This window comes from Harpia harpyja, chromosome Z (assembly GCF_026419915.1).
Source record: "Harpia harpyja isolate bHarHar1 chromosome Z, bHarHar1 primary haplotype, whole genome shotgun sequence".
Classification (NCBI taxonomy): domain Eukaryota; kingdom Metazoa; phylum Chordata; class Aves; order Accipitriformes; family Accipitridae; genus Harpia; species Harpia harpyja.
In genome coordinates, this window is record NC_068969.1 from 55,476,123 (window position 1) to 55,495,606 (window position 19,484).

Consider the following 19,484-nt stretch of genomic DNA (forward strand, 5'->3'; position numbering starts at 1 on the left):
CCCATTCAGCGGGGAAAGGCAGAGTACACCAGGACCAATTAGTTACCCCAATCTGGTGGTTCATGTACAAAACCTGTATCAATTGACTAGATTTCAATCTTTCTCTCACAAGGTGCAGTGGGTGGCTGGGGCACATGGGGAGGTAACAAACCTTATATTCCACTGACAGTACACTGGAGGAGTCATAACCATCAGCAAGCGATGGCTCTAATGGTTACAGGCCTGAGGTCACTGTAATTTACAGGGACCCATTCCTTTACCTTAAAAATAAACTGATTAAAATTAATCCCTTGGGAGGGATGGGGGAGAAGGAGGTAGAAGAACCTGCTTGTTAAATACCTTTGCTTTTACAATTGGGTTCCTACTTGCCTTTTACGACAAAAGTACGGGTAGCTAAAGTATATGAATACATTACTGGGCATGACTTGTTGGCAGGCAAAACTTTCATGAAAACAGGGGGCAAATATTCTTTTGGGAGTCATACTATCACTGTGGGAAAAGTGGTTAAGGTTCCTGCTAATTTTGAGCCTCCCTCAAAATGGGTTGCATCCAAACAGTACAGGCTACATAGACATCACCCAGACGATTACAGCTATTAGAGGCTGGAGTTACTCAGAGAGCCCATTCCCCCCTTCAATAGCCCCATCTGGGCAGTGAAAATGCCTGACAGCTCCCAGAGTATGACAGCTGGTTAATGATCACTAAACAAGGCTGCTCCACACTCAGAGCTGCAGTGCCCGATGTTATCACTCTCCTCCAGCATGCTGTTTCTGAAGCTGTGGCATGCTGCGTGGGAACCAGCGAAGGCTTTCTTTGGCATTCCAGCTGCTAATGAACCACAGAAGCGATCTGCATGCTCGTGCTGGGGTCAGCAGTACACTTTCACAGTACTGCCCCAGAGGTATCCACACAGCCCCACAATTTGCTGTGGGCTGGCAGCCCAGTGTTTGGAAGATTTCAATACTTCCCCACACTGTAAATAGCTCAGCTATGCGGATGATGTTACTCACATCACCAGAGGGACCACTGGTACCATTGAGCAAGAAGTGGGAGAAGCATCGAGTAACGTTACTGAGACAATGCAAAATCATGGTTGGGAAATCAGGCCCCAAAAAATTCAGAGAGCTGCCACAAAAGTAAAATTTGGAAGGATAAACTAGCAGAGACTTTGCAGAGCAATGCCCAAATCAGCTAAACAAACCATACTTTATATGGCAGAAATGCAGAGCAAAGTAGAAACACAGAGGATTATTGGTCTTTGCGGGTTTCGGAGGCAATTTATACCATATTTGTCCCAGATATTAAGATAATTACATAAAATAGTAAGAAAAAAAAAAGTTCAGTTCTTTCCAGAGGAAAAGGTAAGAGTTGCCTTTGAACAAGCAAAGAGAGCAGTTTCCCACGCAGTAGTTTTAGGCTAAGAACTAGCCAATGAGCCTTTCGAGCTCAAAGCCCTAATATCAGCTGAGGATGTGGCTTAGTGGAGCCTCTAGCAGCAAGGGGACGGGTGGCACATACTGTTGGGCTTTTGGTTTCAGAGGTTGCCCCCATCAATGCAGAACTACAACGGCTTTGGGCTGTTGTTGCTGCTGGCCCAGGTGCTGGGGACTACGTTGTTGATTTCCGAACACTCAGCCGATACTCCTCAATATGTTCTGCCACATGCATTTCACAAAAGGCCGCGCCACCCATCAGTTCCGCAGAAAGCGGATACGGGTCTCCCTCCGCCCCAGGAAGTCTGGGCCTTGCCCTAGCCCGCAGCGACATCTGTCGGCAGCCCGCGGCTCACAGCCACCCTCCGAGTCCCACCGGCCCGGCGTGGCTTTGGGACAACGCACACTCTGGGGGGGAACTAAAAGGCCAGGTTTTGGGAGAGGTCTGTGCTGGTCAACGTCCGAGGATGCCAGGAAAGGGGGTGTGTGGGAAGACCCCCATGCCTTGATGACTCTCACAGAGACTGCTTTATAACCACTGCTATGTAATACTGACCTCTTACAATGAGAAATACAGATTGTTCTCACCTCTAAGAGTTACTATCTTCCTTTCATACAAACTATAACGTTAAAACATCTTTTCCATGATGGAGTTATTAAGGCCCATTCCACAAAAGAAAGACCATAATAACTCACTGCCACTACCATCACTGCTTGTGACTTGTGGAAAATACAAAAGATAATTGTCCTTCCTGAGCAAATTAAATAGGCGATTTCTTATGGGAATTAGAAGGTATTTTCACATAAATCACTTTGTCTTGTTAACTAACAACTTAAGCCCACTTTAGATTTTAAGATCACATCCTAAAGGAACACATTTTCAGGCCTGCAAAGCCACTGTCAGCAAAAACAACCTCAAGCCGTTACTAGAGCTGGACCCTTAGCGTGTGGCAGCAGGTGGACTCAGAACTTCTGGATAAGCTTTCTCCTTCTCTGTGAATCTCCAAAATAGCCGTTTAACACACCAGTTTGGAGAACTGTTATTTTAACTAAACAGACTTAGTCACCCAAGTATCCGTATTTCACACAGTCTCTCATAACATCCTCACAGAGGAACTGCTGAGAAGTATGGTCTAGAAAATAGACAGGTGGACTGAACTGCCAGGCTCAAAGGGCTGGAACAATCAGTGGCACAAAGTCCACCCGGAGGCCAGTCACTAGCAGTGTATCCCAGGAGTGAATACTGGCTCCAGTCCTGTTCAACATCTTCATTAATGATCTGGATGGTGGGGCAGAGTCCACCCTCAGCAAGTTTGCTGATGACACCAAACTGAGAGGAGTGGTCAATACACGAGAGGGTCATGCAGCCATCCAGAGGGACCTCAACAGGCTGGAGAAAGGGGCCGACATGAACCTCATGAAGTTCAATCAACAGAAGCACAGCATTCTGCATCTGGGAAGGGACAACTCCATGCACGACGCAGGACAGGCTGGGGGCTGACCAGCTGGACAGTAGTTTTGCAGTAAAGGCCCTGGTGGACAAGGTGAAAAGGAGCCAGCAATGTGCACTCATGGCAGAGGGAACCAGGGGCATCCTGGGCTGCTTGAGGAACAGCATCACCAGCAGGCTGAGAGAACTGATCCCTCAGCTTCCAGTCAGTGCTGGTGAGGCCACATCTAGAGTGCTGTGTCCAGTTCTGTGCAACCCAGTAGAAGAGGGACATGGACATACTGGCACAAGTCCAGAAAAGGGCTACAAAGATGACTGAGGGACTAGAGCATCTGCCATATGAGAAGAGGTGGGGCTGTTCATAGCCTGAAGAGGAGGCAGCTTGCTGGGGAGGGCATAGAACTTATCAATACATATAAATATCAGATTGATTGGTGTGGAGTGAAAGCAAAGCAGAGAGCACCAGACTTTTCTCAGTGGTGCACACTGACAAGACAAGAGGCAATGGGCATAAATTGAACCACAAGAAATTCTGTCTGAACAAAAGAAAACACTTGCTTATTATGAGGGTGGTCAAATATGGGAAAAGGCTGGCCAGAGAAGTTGTAGAGAGTCTCCATCCATGGAGGTACTCAAAACCTGACTTAACACAGTCCTGGGCAACCTGATCTAGCTGACCCTGCTTAACTGGGGGGTGCGGGGGGGGATTGTACTACGTGATCTCCAAAGGCTCCTTCCCACCTCAACCATCCTGTGATTCTGTATTAACCTCACAGAGAGAAAGCCAGGTGAAACAGTCAAAGAAAAAAAAAGAAAAAAAAAAAAAAAGGATTAGTAAGCACATCTTTGCTGTCAAAAAGAAACAAAACTAGAAATCACTGTTTAATTAACATTCTCATAACTGTCATGTAATAAAAGCTATGTTATATAGGAATAGCTTACATAGAAACAGCTAGGTTCTCTAAAATTAGATATCACAGAAAGTACTTCTGAAAGGACTACTTTAAATTAACATACTTTAAAAAATCAGTAATTTTGTGATCAAAATACATTAACACTGTTTCAATCCAAATGTCAGTAAACAAGCAGAAAGCAAAAGCTATTTTAAGTCAGGATAAAAAAGATGCATTAAAATCCACCAGAAATCCTTAATCTCTTCCCTAATGAGATTGGGATTCTTAGTACTATGCAATCCAGCTCCTTAACTTGAGTTCAGGGTAGAACATGCTCATGAAATGAATTAAAACCAACTGCATTTAACCAGTCTGAATATAAATAATCCACAGAAAACTAAAGAATATAGCATAGAAGTCTGCAACAGAGCACTGCTGATTTAAAACGAATGCTAGCTTTCATAATTTTTTTTCTCCTCTTTAAATGGACTGCTGTAAGCATACAAGGCTGACTTGATCAGTTTTTAAGTTCCTTTTCTTCACTCCTGAAAATATCCTGCTTTAGGGCCCATGAACAAGGTTCAAGGAGAAAAGAACTCTATTAAAGGAAGCTGACTTGTAAAACAAAATAATCACTAGCACTCTAGAATCAAAACCAGTCCCAAAGCAATAAGCACTGCTGTGGATAAAACACTGGACTACAACCAATTTCAGTACCTAAACAGATGTAAAGGAGTAGTTTCACATAGAGCTGACTCAACTGTGAAGGGGTACAGGGAGGAATCACAGATGATAGACAGGTATCTGCTTCTAAAAGAAAAGGCTATGATTTCCTGGAAAGTTGTGGGTGAAGAAGGTAAGTATAACTGTGTATCACTGATGCTGGAGTATGAATGCACGTTAATGAACCTCACAGAACAAAGCATCCAACTGTACTCAGTAATTGTTGATGTAACATTTTAAATACCTGTTAGCAAAGACACGAGAAGTAATGTATTCGCTGCAACGCAGGTTAGATACATAACCTATTCCAGTCTGTCTTTCCTGTCTCCTTCTCTCTTCTACCTCACTTCACATTAGCCTAATCTTCAATCTTCCAGTCTTTCACTTCAGTTTTTTGGTCAATAGTTCATATAAACTCTTCCCCTATTCCAGTTTACCAGTTCCTCACCTGATCTACATTGCCATCAACCCATCCCCAGATTTCACAGGATTTCACCCTCTCCTGGCTGTACATCCCCATCAGGTCATGGTCCCCAGAGTATCTACAGATGCCACATTTCTTTGCACACTGGCTTGCTTCAGCAGACTTATATTCATCTCAACTCCTCCTCTTCTCCTCAGTTTACCTAGTTCTCCTCAAGTTCTCTTCTAATCTCAGCTTCTCAGTCCTCTATTGTCTTCACAGCAAAGCAACACCTGTCCCATGACATGGAAGACTTTACCACCAATACTTAATAATTTGTCGATGTTACAAGTTACAGACCTCAGAAACTTATTGTGGGAAGTATCAGCCTTTTTAAGTGTACAAGACTGACCATCATCCTGTAGTTTAGAAATGTACCTTGGAGCTACTTCTGCTTAATGTCTACACACCTGTATATGAATTCATTTTAGTTTCACTGAAGGTGCTTTTAATAAAACAATCAAAGAGAAGGGGAAATGGAACAGATTCTGAAGTAAAGAATAATTAGAGACTTAGGGAAATTAAAAATGGAGTGGCAGAAGAAATTAAATATTAATTTACTTACATTATCTTGGCAGATTATACCATCTTTCTTCGATGAAATAGAAGGTCCTTCCCCCAGACAAAAGCAAATGCAGTAGAGCTGGTCTGGGGAGGGGGTGGGGTGGGAATTCGGTATATTTTCATCCATACTACAACACTGAATATTATTAAAATGGGAAGAAACTGGATTAGAAGATGTTAAAAAAAATAAAAATCAGTATGAGTAGTTAAACAAAGACAACTGTAGCATTGAAACGAGTGAAGTGATAGAGTTTCATTAACTACGAGTGTTTCAAAAATATAGCCTTAGTATTTGCATAAAGGAAACTAGCACAAAATATAGGCAAGAACCTATAGAATTCTGCTGAAGAAGGGCTGAAGAGGTACTACTCATTCACAGGAAGATCAGAGTGCCATAAGAAAGAAATGGGTAATTTTGAGGATCAAAACAACAAAAGTATCTATTTTCTTAATTTCTGCTTTTATGTCCAACACTTCAGGACTGTCTGCTCTTAGCTACCGGTTTATAAGCTGGAAAGAACAGATCGTATCAAGTGATTACATGATCACAGCTACTATGATTTACTCGAAATAACAAAGTGCAACAATAAAAAGCAATTTTAAGAGGTATTTAGTAATTTCAACTTCATTACAGATCTGCTTATACTAGTGTCACTGTTTTCACATGCAACATCAAGTACAGTCGCAGTCACCATGCGCAAGAAAGATGTGTTCAAACTGTAAGCAGAAGGAGAAAGGGCTACTGGAATCATAGAGTATCTCGAGTTGGAAGGGTCCCATAAGGATCATCGAGTCCAACTCCCTGCTCCTTGCAGGACTACCTAAAACCTAACCACAAGACTAAGAGCATTGTCCAGGCGCTCCTTGAACTCTGACAAGTTTGGTGCCGTGACCACTTCCCTGGGGAGCCTGTTCCAGTGACTGGCCACCCTCTCAGTGAAGAACCTTTTCCTAATGTCCAATCTGAACTTCCCCTGATGCAGCTTCATTCCATCTCCTTGTGTCCTATCGCTGGTCACCAGAGAGGGGAGATCAGCACCTCCTCTCCACTGCCCACCTTGAGGAAGTTGTAGACTGCGAGGAGGTCCCCCTTCAGCCTTCTCTTCTCCAGGCTGAACCCAACAAGCTCTTAATTTTCCCAGTATGTAATGAGACAAAGACAGCCTGGATCGTTCAGCCTAGCAACATAAAGTCTAAAAGTAAACGTGATTGCTCTCTATAAATAAACCAAAGTATATACCAATCACAGGGAAAGAACTAAGAATTAAGCTACTGAATGATACTAAACAAGAACAAATGAGTATATGAAGGCTGTGAATAATTTAGGCTGTAAATCAGATGGACATTTTTTAAACAAGCCAGAAAAAAAAATTATGATCCACAGCATCCCCCAAGATGAATAAATGTTTTATCACATGGATTGAAAAACATTATTTACAGGCCTGCAACAGAAGCAAATGTACAGCTAATAAAAAACTCATTTGCATACTTGGGTGGAAGGGATAAAAGTGAAACAAATCTTCTATAGTTTTACAGTGGTCCTCTAGGATTAAATCTAGTCCTGTACTACAAAAAAAAAAAAAAAAAAGTTTTCACAAATCTTAAGTTCAATGTAAACATTTATTCATAATCCCTTTTTGTTCCCAAGTATGAAAGACCTGAGGCATACACTAACACAGAAGACTCTGAAAATGAGTAGGCCACTTGCAACATCCAATGGGAGTGTCAGAAGCAAACTTTTTTTTTTTTTAAGTTATTTAAGTCTTGATTAACCCTACACACGAGGGACCATGACAGAGAGATAGATTATTTTAAAACAGACTATAAACTTTTGAGATACCCTTCCTTTGTAGAGATTTATATATTACATATTGTATTAGTACACCAGGACCATGAATGTACAACAGCACAGATTAAAACAGCAGAGCAGGAGTAAGAAGAATGGCACACCTGCTGCAAATGAAGTGATCAAGTGGAGTCATAAAATCCAAGAAAGAGTATTGATAACAGAAAGGAACCGGCAGGCACTGGTGGAGTGTGAGACCGTACCCCACACATGGAACCGTAAATATATGATATGACTCAACATCACCCTCGGCATTCTTTGTCAAAAGTGAACATAAATGCAGCAAAGATATGCAGCATCATTACCAGACACGAATAAGCCAAAAGGCATGATGAGGACTTGATAGCCAGCATCACTTGCTTCCCCTTGTCACTGCAAGTAATCCTGGCCAGACTAATCGGATACCCATCTGTCCTGGTCTTCATAAATGTAGGACTGCAAAAGCATGAGTATGAAAGGATGAAAGAAATCCATGAGATAACACATAAGAGTTACTGAAATTGGTTTTGTTCAAAATGAAAGTCGTGTTTCCTTCTATCCAGTGATCCATTGTGAGCTGCTGCACTTTAAACTCTTTCACTTCATCTGGTTACACACCCTGTTTGGCTGTTGCAGAACCACGATATCTTAAAACAGACGATTTGCCAAGTGACATCTGTTGCATAAAATGTAGGAGGTTCATCACTGCAGCAGGAACAGCCTAGGTTATCATTTACTGTCTTCCGGTTTCAGCAAAACACACTTTTTTCTTTGCATAAAATGATGGATTCCTCTAATTGAGTATTTTGATTAACAATAACATAATACGTTGATGGAGGGAGGGAGGGTGAGAAAACCCCTTACTGTAAAAAGTATAGTAAGTGCTCACAGTGCATGGAGTGCTGTTATGACAGAGCTCTTCCAACTAATGACTGTTAAGCATCTTCCTCAGATGGAGGTCAGGCAGCTTGTTTCTATTAACTAAATTGGAAAAGCTTTCTTTCTTTCAGCATCTCTTCGCATATCATCTGCATATATCTTTTAAGAGGCTACTTCTACATTTCATTCACATTCTCTCATAGAGATGGAAAAGAGAGTCTCTATGCAACTTGCATTTCTCAAAAATGATAATAAAACCAAAAATTTTAGATGTATACCTGAAGAACAGCAAGTTTCAAAAGCCAGCACTAACTATGCCTTTTGCTTACCGTTTATACCTACACTACTTTTCTTTGTCAGCATTGTTCTTTCCTGACATGGTCACGACTTGTATCTCATAATCTTCTTGATTCCACCTTATGCTTCCAGAATTTTATCACAATCTTAACAGACAAAGCTCTCCACACTTTCATTCCCGCATACTTCTAATAGCAAATTTACAAAATTGCATTGAAATATATGTTTTAACACAAATTATGAAATAACACATAAAAATTAAGAGATACTTAAAATATTTTTCAAGTAAAATTTTTAGATCTTTCTGTAGGAACATGTTGAATCATTATTTCAAAGATACTTTTAGTTTGATTCAACAGCCCTGGGCAGTGTATAAATAACACCCCCTCATCCTTACCTTGGCCAATTGGAAGAAACTGAATCTGAGTACAGGTAAGACTGATGGGACTTTAGAAAATTAGAAAAGAGTCCTCCACTTACCACAGAGAAATTAAGGGGGTTATTCATTAAGGAGTATGTTGCAAATCCTCACTGTCTTTCAGCAGCCCAAAGCATTTTAATTTTATATATTCTTGTGGCCTTACAAAAGAAAAAAAAAAGGGGGGGGCAGGGCAGGGAGAAAAAAGGGAGGGGGAAAAAAGGCGGAATAGGAAAGCTACCATGCATTATCCTACAAATACTAAATGTCTCAATGGTTCCATCTTCTAAACTACAGTTCTTTGTAGTCAGAAAATACTTAGCTCTGCCTTGGGAAAACACCCTGTATTTATCTGATTGATCCAAGTTCTGCAGCATCAAAAACCAGAATTTCAACGAGGCTCACTAGTTAGAGGATGTCCAACGTTTCTTTCTGTTGCTTTAATGTTAGACTGAAAACACAACGCCCCAAGTAGAGGGGGTTTCTTAAAAGTTATTTGGAATACTTTCACTATATAAGCTGTCATTCTAGGCCAGACTGGTAAACCATTCCAGCAACAATTTGCTCAAAGCAGCCAGCACCAGATATCATTCTCAAGATACAAGATGATTAATATGGTATAACCTACCATATGGAATATGGCAGATATGGTATAACCTACTCCATAAAGTGTTTAATCCTAATTCTTATAAATTTTTTTCCAGTGTAAACCAGAAATAATTTTTCTAGTTTGCTTGGCTTCATTTGTGATACTCTTCAAATCTTTGTTTGTACTAATAGCTGTAATTTTGGATAGAACTGTTATATGTATAAGCACCCCAGAAGATTTATTCATCTCAAATATCACCAGTAATGGTCAGATCCAATGAAGTGTTAAATGGAAAACTGGCAAGTTATAAAATGACTTTTAAATATAGTCTTCATTGCATTGTGCATGCCATTGTTCTTGAGTATGCAACATGGATACTTCTGTCAATCTGTGAAATGAGTACTGCAGAACGAATCTCAACCTCTCAGCTCCCTTTGAGCCATGACTACATGTAAAATGGAAGCAATATGCTGAGAATAAGTTTGCCTTCAAGATGTATGCATTTTACACCACAGTTCCTTAGGATTCATATATAAGGAATCAAGAAGAAAACTCCTCTCAAACTGAACGTTTTGTGTTATCAGCCACATGCCAGGAAATAACTTCCAGAAGAGCAGATTCAATCGTATCTTGTTTTATTTGACACTTAGCAGCCTGGAGGTTATCTCACTTGACAAGGAAGCAGACAGAGCAATGAAATGGTAGGTTTGTGTTTTGGATCGGATCACTGGGATTATTTTGAGCCTGCTTGCACACATGCTTGTGCAGACCTGTGCTTCCATTTGTCAAAGGAAGGCTGTGTGTTCTGCATCTGCTTTTGGCTACTTGTAGCTCTTACCTCCTAGATCTCCCATCTTCACCTGCACCAGTGATGGGATCACCACATCAAAGAAACTAGCTGAGTATGTGAGGATTGAATTCAGCCTGCTTTCCATTTTTTCTGCAAGCACTAGTTGGCAAACATGCATCAATCTTCCAGTAAAGTTATTTTTAAAAACTATCTCCTGATTTCAGATCTACAGTACAAGTCAGACTCCCGATTTCAGACCTACAGTACAAAACAGAAATATAAATAAGTCTAACATATAAATCATCTAAAAAAATTAAGTTTGTTTAAGATTTTGGGACTGAATTGTAATTTTCTGAAACCTAGATTTATTACTGATGCTTTTAATGCTGGAACACCTGTAAAGACACAGAAGGAGTACCCCAAATCAAAAAGGAAGCAAAGGGCCTTTTTCATATCAAGTGACATGTCATGAAGAGACCTGAGATATTAAAATGACTGTCTTCTTACAAGAAGACTTCCATTTCCATGCCAAACAAACACTTAGTCTTTAATAAGTAGCTTAAAAATTCCAATTAATGCCAGTGATTTCTCTTTTTCACTGGAGCCTGTAAGAACTCTTATCTGCAAGCCTACAGCAGGCAATCTGAAAACAGTCTACAGTAAAACATACCAACTCGTCAATGCCGCACCTCCATGTTGGTGGTCCACAAGACCGTCTGAGAACTGACAGTGGTTTTACCATTCCAGAAGGACTTGGGACCCACCATTCATACACCAATTCTCACAGCACGGCCACACACTGGCAAGTGAATAGCTATTTGGTATGTTCAGAAACATGTGTGACTCAAAACTGTGAGAGACTGACACAGAAAACATGTATCTTTCAAAACTAATGCATAAAATCTAATGCAGGAGTTTTTAAAAGAATTAACAGAATGAGCAGTGGAACCTTTAAAAAAAAAAAAAAAGAAGAAAGAAAAAAAGCCACTCCCAGGGACTAATGGAAACCATACCAGCACAGCTCAAAACAGCTGGAAGTCAAGACTAACCAAATGTCAACACTTGACTGCTTTCCATGGCTGGACATCTAGAGGTGAAAAAATGACAGCCTCAGCAGAACAGCGCCAAAGTCCGAAGGGGCTCTGCCTCTCCCGCGTTCAGCCATCTTTCCCCATCACCGCAGCAGGCGGCCGAGATTCCGCCCAGGCGCACCGCCCCCGAGCCGCCGCTGTCCCTTTAAGCCGGACCCCATGACAAGCGGGAGGAACCGGCCCCCGGGACGGCCGCCCCGCCGCCCCCCGGCCGGCCCGGAGCCGGCCGCGCGTTCCCTGCGCCGCGCCGGCGGTGCAAGGGTTGACGGCGCCGAGCGCCGCAGGAAACTTTGGCGGGAGGGTAGCGCGCCGTGCCCCGGCCGCCCCCCCGGCGCCCCGGGGAAGCTCGTCCCTCCCGCCTCCCTTACACGGGACACAAAGCCCCGGCAAGCGGAGGATGGGGCTCCGAGAGAGACCTCGACGCGCCCACCCCGTCAGGCGCTGGCAGATCTCTGCCACCCCCGCGGCCGCAGCCCCACAGCGGCCGCAGCCCCACAGCCACCGCAGTCCCGGCGGCAGGACAGCCGCGGCCCCCGGGCAGTTTCCCCCGCGCCGCGGCCGGCAGCCCTCCCTCAGGCACCCGCGGGAAGGCGCCGCGCCTCGGGCAGCGCGGCCCGCCCGGCGGAGAGCGGCGCCGCGGCACGTGTCCCTGGGAAGGGGCAGCGCGGCCGGGGGGGGGGGGGGGGGGGGGGAAACCAGCCGCTGACCGGGGCGCTGGGCCCCTCCACCCGGAGAAGGCACCGGCACCGGCCCCCGCCGCGGGGCTGGGGCAGATCACCGCAACTCCAACTCCTTCTTCTTCTTCTTCCTCCTCTGCGCAGCCCCCGCGCCCTGGCTAACGCGAAGCACGTGAAACTCACGGGAGGAAGCCGCGCCGCGCCGCCGACTCCCGGCCGAGCTCCCTGAGCGCTGCTGGCAGCGCCGGCGACACCGGGGGCTGCCGCGCGCTGTCGCCGCGACCCCCCTTCCTGCCGCCGCGCCGGCCCCGCCCCCCCGCGGAACGGCCCGCCCCCCGACGCCCCGCCCCCCGGCCGCGGCCCGGCCCGACCCCGCCCCCCCGGCGCGGGGGACGAGGCACCTCTCACGTCTGCCTGCGCATTTCTACGGGGGAGGGCGCGGGGGGGCGCTCTGCGTCCCCGCGGCGGCTCGGCTCGGGACGGGACGGAGCGCGGCGCCCCCGATCCGGCGGCGCGGCGGGGGGACTCAGGGAAGCGGCTCGGGGTCAGCCTGGCGGGGCGCGAGCCCCGCGGGAGGGAACAAGCGGCCTCGTCCCCTCGCGGGGCGGGCGGGCTCATCGGCCTGCTGCCCTCCCAGCGGCGCCGACCCCGCCTGGCCGCCGGTCCTGCCTCGGACGCCGCGGGGAGAGGCGCGGCTCCGCCCGTGAAGCCAGCGCTTGCCTCGCGAGTGGGTCTGTGGGGTGAGCGGGGATCCCCCCGCTGTGGGCCGGGACGCCCCGCTGCGTTCAGGGCCGCCTGCGGTCACTCTCGCCGCCCCTTGCGAGCAGGAGCCGGTGGGTCCACGTGTTGTCAGTCCCCGAGGGACGAAGTCCCTTCGTGCCGGGGGCGAAGAGGCTGCGGTCGCGGGGTCGCAAGCTGCGGCAAGCGAAGCGAGGGCAGCGCTCTGCAAAACCCTCTCTCTCAGATGGGGGCTGGGAGTGCTTAAAGGCGATCGGCAAGGCCCCGGGACGCGGGGCTTTGTCCAGTCTTTGCCTTGGTGAACAGCAACAGAGCCCGGTGGGTGCCTGCGGCTCAAACGAGGACGCACGCAGGCTTTTGCTCGGATGAGACGGTTTGCCCCGTCTAGAGCCGAAGGCAGTTTTGGTGGTGGAGCTGTGACAGGTCCCGGGAGTTACTGACTCAAGATGATGGGGAGCCAGAGAAAGGGAACCTCCAAGGAGTGGGTGCCAAGAATAGCACAGTCAGTTACTGGTAACAAAGAATGCAAGCCAGAGATGCCGATTGTTGTTGGAGGCTTGTTATAGTCCAGTGTACTTGAGTAAGATGATGATTTCAGTGGAATTCATAACATAGAATAGCAAGCTGAAGCTTGGGCATGTCTTGCACTGAGCTGTATCTTAACAGCACATACCCACTGCATGTGAACATTGCTCAGCATCTCTGGCTGAACACGTTTATGCAGGAGACCTTTGAGAGATCCATCTGCGTCAGTCAACTGGAAGAATTAGGACCCAAATCTGTACTATATTTCAGGGGCATTGTAATGAAGCATTCATTTGTTAAGTGGCACTGTCTTAATGCTGCTTTAAAATATAAAAATATATATGGTAAGACATGCTTCTGCCACCTTCAGGTTAAAGTAATACCTTGTTTTGTAACCATTTCTACCAACTTCTTTATGAAAACAAATTTGGGTAATTGGGCCTGGGATGGATGTTTCAGTAGTTCCACAAAGGCTACATGTATTACTGTGATGAAGGATTTTACTTATTCGTACAAAATGCAAGATACACAGACTTCATGAATTAATTCTTTGAAAGCCTGTTCACATTTCCCAAATTAAAGCACATCAGTGGATTTTTTGTTTGGTTTTAAATGCTTGATCCTTTTTCTTCAGAAGGTAAAAACTCGCCTTTGTGGAGGTATAGGACATAGCAAGCAATTAGTGATTAATGTGTCCCAAAGATGTTTTTGTTCTTTGATGACAGGAAATATTAAGCTCTTCGAACAGAAATGATGAGTTGCTGGCTCCAGATGATTTGCAGAGTCACGCCAGCATTTCTTTGTAGAGCTCTTCGTTGTACTAAGCTCTCATGTAAGTTTGTGCCAGACTTCCCTTACGTTATTGATCTGGCTCATGAAACTGAACACTGTAATTGCAAAGGCCTGGTCTAAGGTTTTCAGACTTTACCCTGAGCAAAGTGATTCAGTAGTGCTTCTGTGAAATAGCAAGCTGATACACGCATCTATTGCCTAGGCAGGAGCAGCCCAAAGGCCTGCTTCCACCTTTCGTTCTGGCTGGGATGGTGTGGCATACAGAAAGGTGCAGCTTGAGAGTCTCTCACTCACAGGGGACTACACCCTCTTCTAGCAATGTTTCCCATGCTAGCTGCTCTTACACAAATTCTTTAATTGGTGTAGATTAATTTATATTCTCAAAGCAATCTCTGTAAAGGAGATTGGACAAGCATTGTCCAATGGACAAAAATTTGGAGAAGGAGCTGAAAATAGTCCTTATTAGCATGTGAATGTTCCCTGAATTAGAAGGTCCTATTTTATAAGAATATTAGGGCCCTACAAAGCCAGTCCTTTTTGTAAGTGCAGAACATCTGGCTTACAGGTATTAATAAAAAGGAATCAAAGTATTTGAAAAAAAGAAAGAGAAAAGCATTGAAGAATTTTATTATCAACTCTGAAAAATTAGTGGGAAGTAGAACGAACCTGTGGCCTACTAAGAGGATATCTTTAATGTTTCATTTCTGACTTTTAAAAGTTTTTTCTTTAAAATTAGAGAAAAGAAATTAAAATTTTGTGAATACCTTTGTATTGAAGTCATTAATTTGAGTAGCATCTGCCAACTCTTTTATTTTTCATTATGGTAAACATAAGGCAATCTACCTTAAATTTCATGTTTAATGGCTCTCTAAATAGATCTACTGTTTTTACACCCATTTGATCACATTGCTTGCATTACTTGGAGTGTTGCTTGAATGCTTTTTAACTTTAATTTCATTTGTATTACCCACGTGGTGACCTCTCTGCCAAGTGATTTTGTATTGCTTCATAAAGGCAATAAAAATGAATACATTAAAATGTGGTGTTTAATTTTGCCTCCTACTCTTCTGAAATCCAAGACTAGACTTACAGTGTCCTTTTCTTAGAGTATGAGATTTCCTAGCACAGAAAACTAAAATAACTTTTAAACTTCATTTTGTGACTTATGCTGTAACCTCCTAGTGTAAAGTGCAGAAAAATAGCCACACGCTAGATTCTGTAAGGTACTAAGCTTCCTGTAAGACTGGCTTCACTGCATTGAAAAAGTATTTCTCATCTTGCATGATTGGGTATCTACTTTTACTTTAATGACTTCCTGATTAAAACTGAAGTACTCTGAATGTTCTTTTTTCATAAAAGATCACTTAATATAATGTTTTTTGTGGGAAATAAAACAGTGTGGGGTTTTCTTTAGCTTGCAAATCGTTTCTTTAAATCTACAGACTTCTGCATTAGGTCCTAATTCAGCAAGGACTTTAACCATTTGGAAATTAGGTACGTGCTAAAGCAACTACATTTAGACCTTTGACATAAGAGTTATATCAAAAGATTTATTTGGACTTTATTTAATGTCCTGAGCTCTTGCATTGTGGCACACATATCTTGAAGTTTTTCATTATCCATGTCTGAGCAACGCAGGCAATCACCACCTGCCGTTTATAGATACATGAGGAAGTATTGTTTGAATGTGTCCAAAAAGCTTTTCAGTCATGCAGTCCTCTTGCTTATACTTCAGTAACACAATAATATTGTTACTGGCAAACAGCTATAATAAATATTAAATCATAAAGGTCTGTAGTGTATATCTTGATGAAGTATTTTAGATAGATTGATTGATTCCAGGCTTTGACATCTTTGCTTTGAGCACCATTTACTCTATTTTTGCCAGAGATACTTACTTCCTTTTTTCCTCTTTTTTAGGCAAAACAAAATGCCACCCTTCCCTTTATTCTTTAGCAGGTATAAAAGCACAGACTGCATCAGACACTGGAGATCTGCGTGGAGATTTTACTTTGCAGATGGAGTAGCATGCTGGCAGCATAAAGGATGAAAGTCTTTGAAGAACTCTTTTGAGGATAGAAATCAGCCCATTATCTCCTTCAGGCTGCAATCTTACTCATCGTTATTTCCAAGATTTTTTTTCAAACACTCACCAAGATAAATTCCAATTTAAAAATGAGTCCCAATGAGCTGGATATGTATTATATAGATACGTAACACAGCTATAGTTAATGCACTTTTTATACCTCAATATAATGCAAAAATACTACAAAGAAATACCTTTACGTTGAAGGCTTAATTTTATCCACGCAAACAGAAATATGCCACAAATCCAGTTTTCTCAGCTAGCACACTTAGCAAAACTGTAACTCCTGTGTGCAATAAGTGGTCTCTGCAGACTGCAGATGAGGTAAGCTTTTGGGGGCACTGCTGCTTATATAATGCCTTTCCCATGAACAAAAGATGTTCATCTCTAGCTCTGCTAGGCCAATACTTAAAGAATAAAACAATAAATCATATCAATGTTTCGAAGACAAATTATTCATAACCCTGTACTAACTAGGGTGGTGCCATATTTTACATAACATTGAGTATGGTTTCTAATAAGAGATGGTTTCAGAACAGAAAATATTTATTGTTGTAGCTATCTCATCTATGTGAGTGTTGCTACCCTACACATACACTAGCCTTTGGATCTTAAAGCATAAGAGAAATCTGACATGGCTGAATATTTGTGCAAGTGATTACTGGTGCCCTGGTGCAGGTAATTCAGTTAGTTGTCATTAATCTGAATGTGCCAACTCAAATAACAGTCCTTGGAAAATTATCTACATTTCTCCTGAGGCTTTTCGTGTGTCTTTAAATAACTTTACTCTTGCCCCTTTGCCTCTGGGATCTCTACACAGGTCTCACTGAAAGGTTGGGTTTTTTCATGTACTTAACATTTTTTTCTTTGTTTTGAGAAAAAAAATGTCAGATACCTATGGTAATAATGAAAGGAGACTTGAAAAAATGTTAATTAGATTTGAACTAGACCTTCAACTCCATCTTTAAATTGTCTCCTAAGAATTTGGTGTAGGAAAACAGTGGTTTGATTCATTGTTTGTACTTAATTGCATTAAGCAGTGACTGATGGTAGATCCCAGCTCACCACTAAATTCTGCTGTATTTACTGAGAGACCTGATGACTAAGCTGCAGATATGGTCTCTAGTGAGATACTTCGCTCTAAAAGGCTAATTTTTCCTAGTGCAAGAATACTTGTTTACAGAAAGAGAAGTAACAGTAAACTTTAAAATGTTTTGAGAAAATCTAGCAGTCCTTTCTGCTTGTTGAAGGGTTGTGCTGCTGCTACATTATAAGTGTTTAAGTAGTATTTCCATTACTCAATTTCAAGATAAAACTACAAAATAATCCCAGATTTCAGAAAAGTAACCACAGGCACACTGAAAAGAAAGGAGATCAGGTGGGGTTTTTTTTTTTTGGTCACAAAACCTTGAAAGAATAGCTATAGACAGAGGAGATGAAAGAAGATAAAGGGAGGAGTGATGCCAGATTGTCCTTTGCATATACATCCCTAATTGACTGCACATATAAATGATTGTTTGCCTAGAACAAGACAAAATCTGCCAGCAAAATCTACTGAACAAACAACAAGTGTTTAACTAACTTTTAAAGGCCATTTATTCTATGCTAACATTGGTTCTTAAAGGTAACTGCATCCAGGAACATGTGAATAGAGAGGCAATTCTTGAAGCCAGAGCAAATCATTCTGTGGCAGCTGTGTATAAATAAGCAGATTTATGTTTCAAAGTGTGCGAAACAAAAACTGAAAAATATGCAATTGAAAAAATGGCAACATTTAACTATGATTTATCTAGGGGTAAATTTGCCAGTGTTGTGCCAGGCTTAAAGCACTTTTTAATGGGCTGAGTCATGCATCCACACCTTTTGAAAATCCAGGTAGCTGGATTTGTCATGGACTAACTCATGGTCAGTTCCTTACAAGCTAATTATTACACACAGCCAATGCAACATCATAAAACTTAATATTCTGGACAAGTATGTAGCCTCAGATTTAACATTGGGGGAGATTATTCAGCCACAAATATAATGTGACCAAGAGTGTGTGTGCCACAACAGTAGTGGGATGCGGGATGGATGCCAGCTCTTGCTTTGCTTCATTCAGTAAAATTACTCATCTGTTCAAAATTAATGAAGAAGAATGAAGTTATGACACTGGCAAGAGAGACAGTGAAAGAAATGAAATGGTTCTATTTAATATTTACTTTGTACTTTAGGTTTATTATTGAGTATTTAAATACTAACTAACTGAGCTTTGCAACAGCAGTGTAAAGAAGATAAGGCATTTTCTCCTCATTTCTACCCAGTTCCACAGAATCTAGTAAACTCTTAATTTCTCTAAGACTAAAAATAAAGATACCCAATTGTGGATATAGAACTAAATAAATAATCTGCCAAACTCACCATAGTATTGTACCTTTACTGAACTATCAGTCAATAAGACCCTAAATTTTAGAAGAGGAAACTTTCAGTTGTTCAAGGAATTAGTGGATGAGACCCTCTGGGAAATTGCCCTCAGGGATACAGGAGCAGAACAGAGCTGGCAGCTGATGTTTTTCTTGGAGCACAAGACCTTCTAATTCCCAAGTGTGAGAAATCAGGCAATGAAGGCAGGAGACCAGCATGGCTGAGTGAGGACTTCCTGGTCAAAGTAAAGTGTAAGAAAGAAATGCATGGGCAATGGAACCAGGGACACATATCCTGGGAAGAATATAGGGACACTGCAGGGATGTGTAGGGGTGGCATCATGAAAGCTATTTGGCAAGGAATGTGAAGGACAGCAAGAAGGGATTCTACAGGTACGTTGGTCAGAAAGGAAGATTAAAGAAAATATACCACCAACCCCCCCAAATAACACAGGAGAACAAGTGACAACTGACAGGAAGAAGGCCGGGGTACTTAATTCTTCCTACATCTCTCAAGTCCCTGAACCTTAAGGCAGGGATTGGGTGAACAAAGTCCCTCCCATCTTAAAAGAAGATCAGGTTTGAGACTACCTGAGGAACCTGTACATATGCAAGTCTATGGGACTCAATGAGATGCATCCCAGGGTCCTGAGGAAATTGGCAGACATAGTTGCTAAGCCACTGTCCATCATATTTGAAAAGTCATGGCAGCCAGGTGAAGACCCCAGTGACTGGACAAAAGGGAGTATCACACTGTCGTGGCTTAAGCCCAGCCAGCAACAAAGCACCATTGCTCGCTCACTCCTCCCCCTCCTGTTGGGATGGGAAGGAGAAAATGTAATGAAAGGC

At 43.1% G+C, this 19,484-nt stretch overlaps 1 protein-coding gene across 10 annotated transcripts in view; it reads right to left on the minus strand.

The window, feature by feature from the left end:
* PAM (peptidylglycine alpha-amidating monooxygenase) overlaps window positions 1-12,403 on the minus strand; it is a 154,415-nt gene extending 142,012 nt beyond the window's left edge. For 8 of the 10 annotated variants that reach the window (XM_052779057.1, XM_052779056.1, XM_052779055.1 and 5 more), the window contains exon 1: window positions 12,276-12,403. The gene's annotated coding sequence lies outside the window, so the exon portion shown is untranslated. The remainder of the gene's footprint in view (window positions 1-12,275) is intronic. The other 2 variants (XM_052779049.1, XM_052779050.1) reach the window with 2 other exon arrangements.
* Window positions 12,404-19,484: the final 7,081 nt, after the last annotated feature.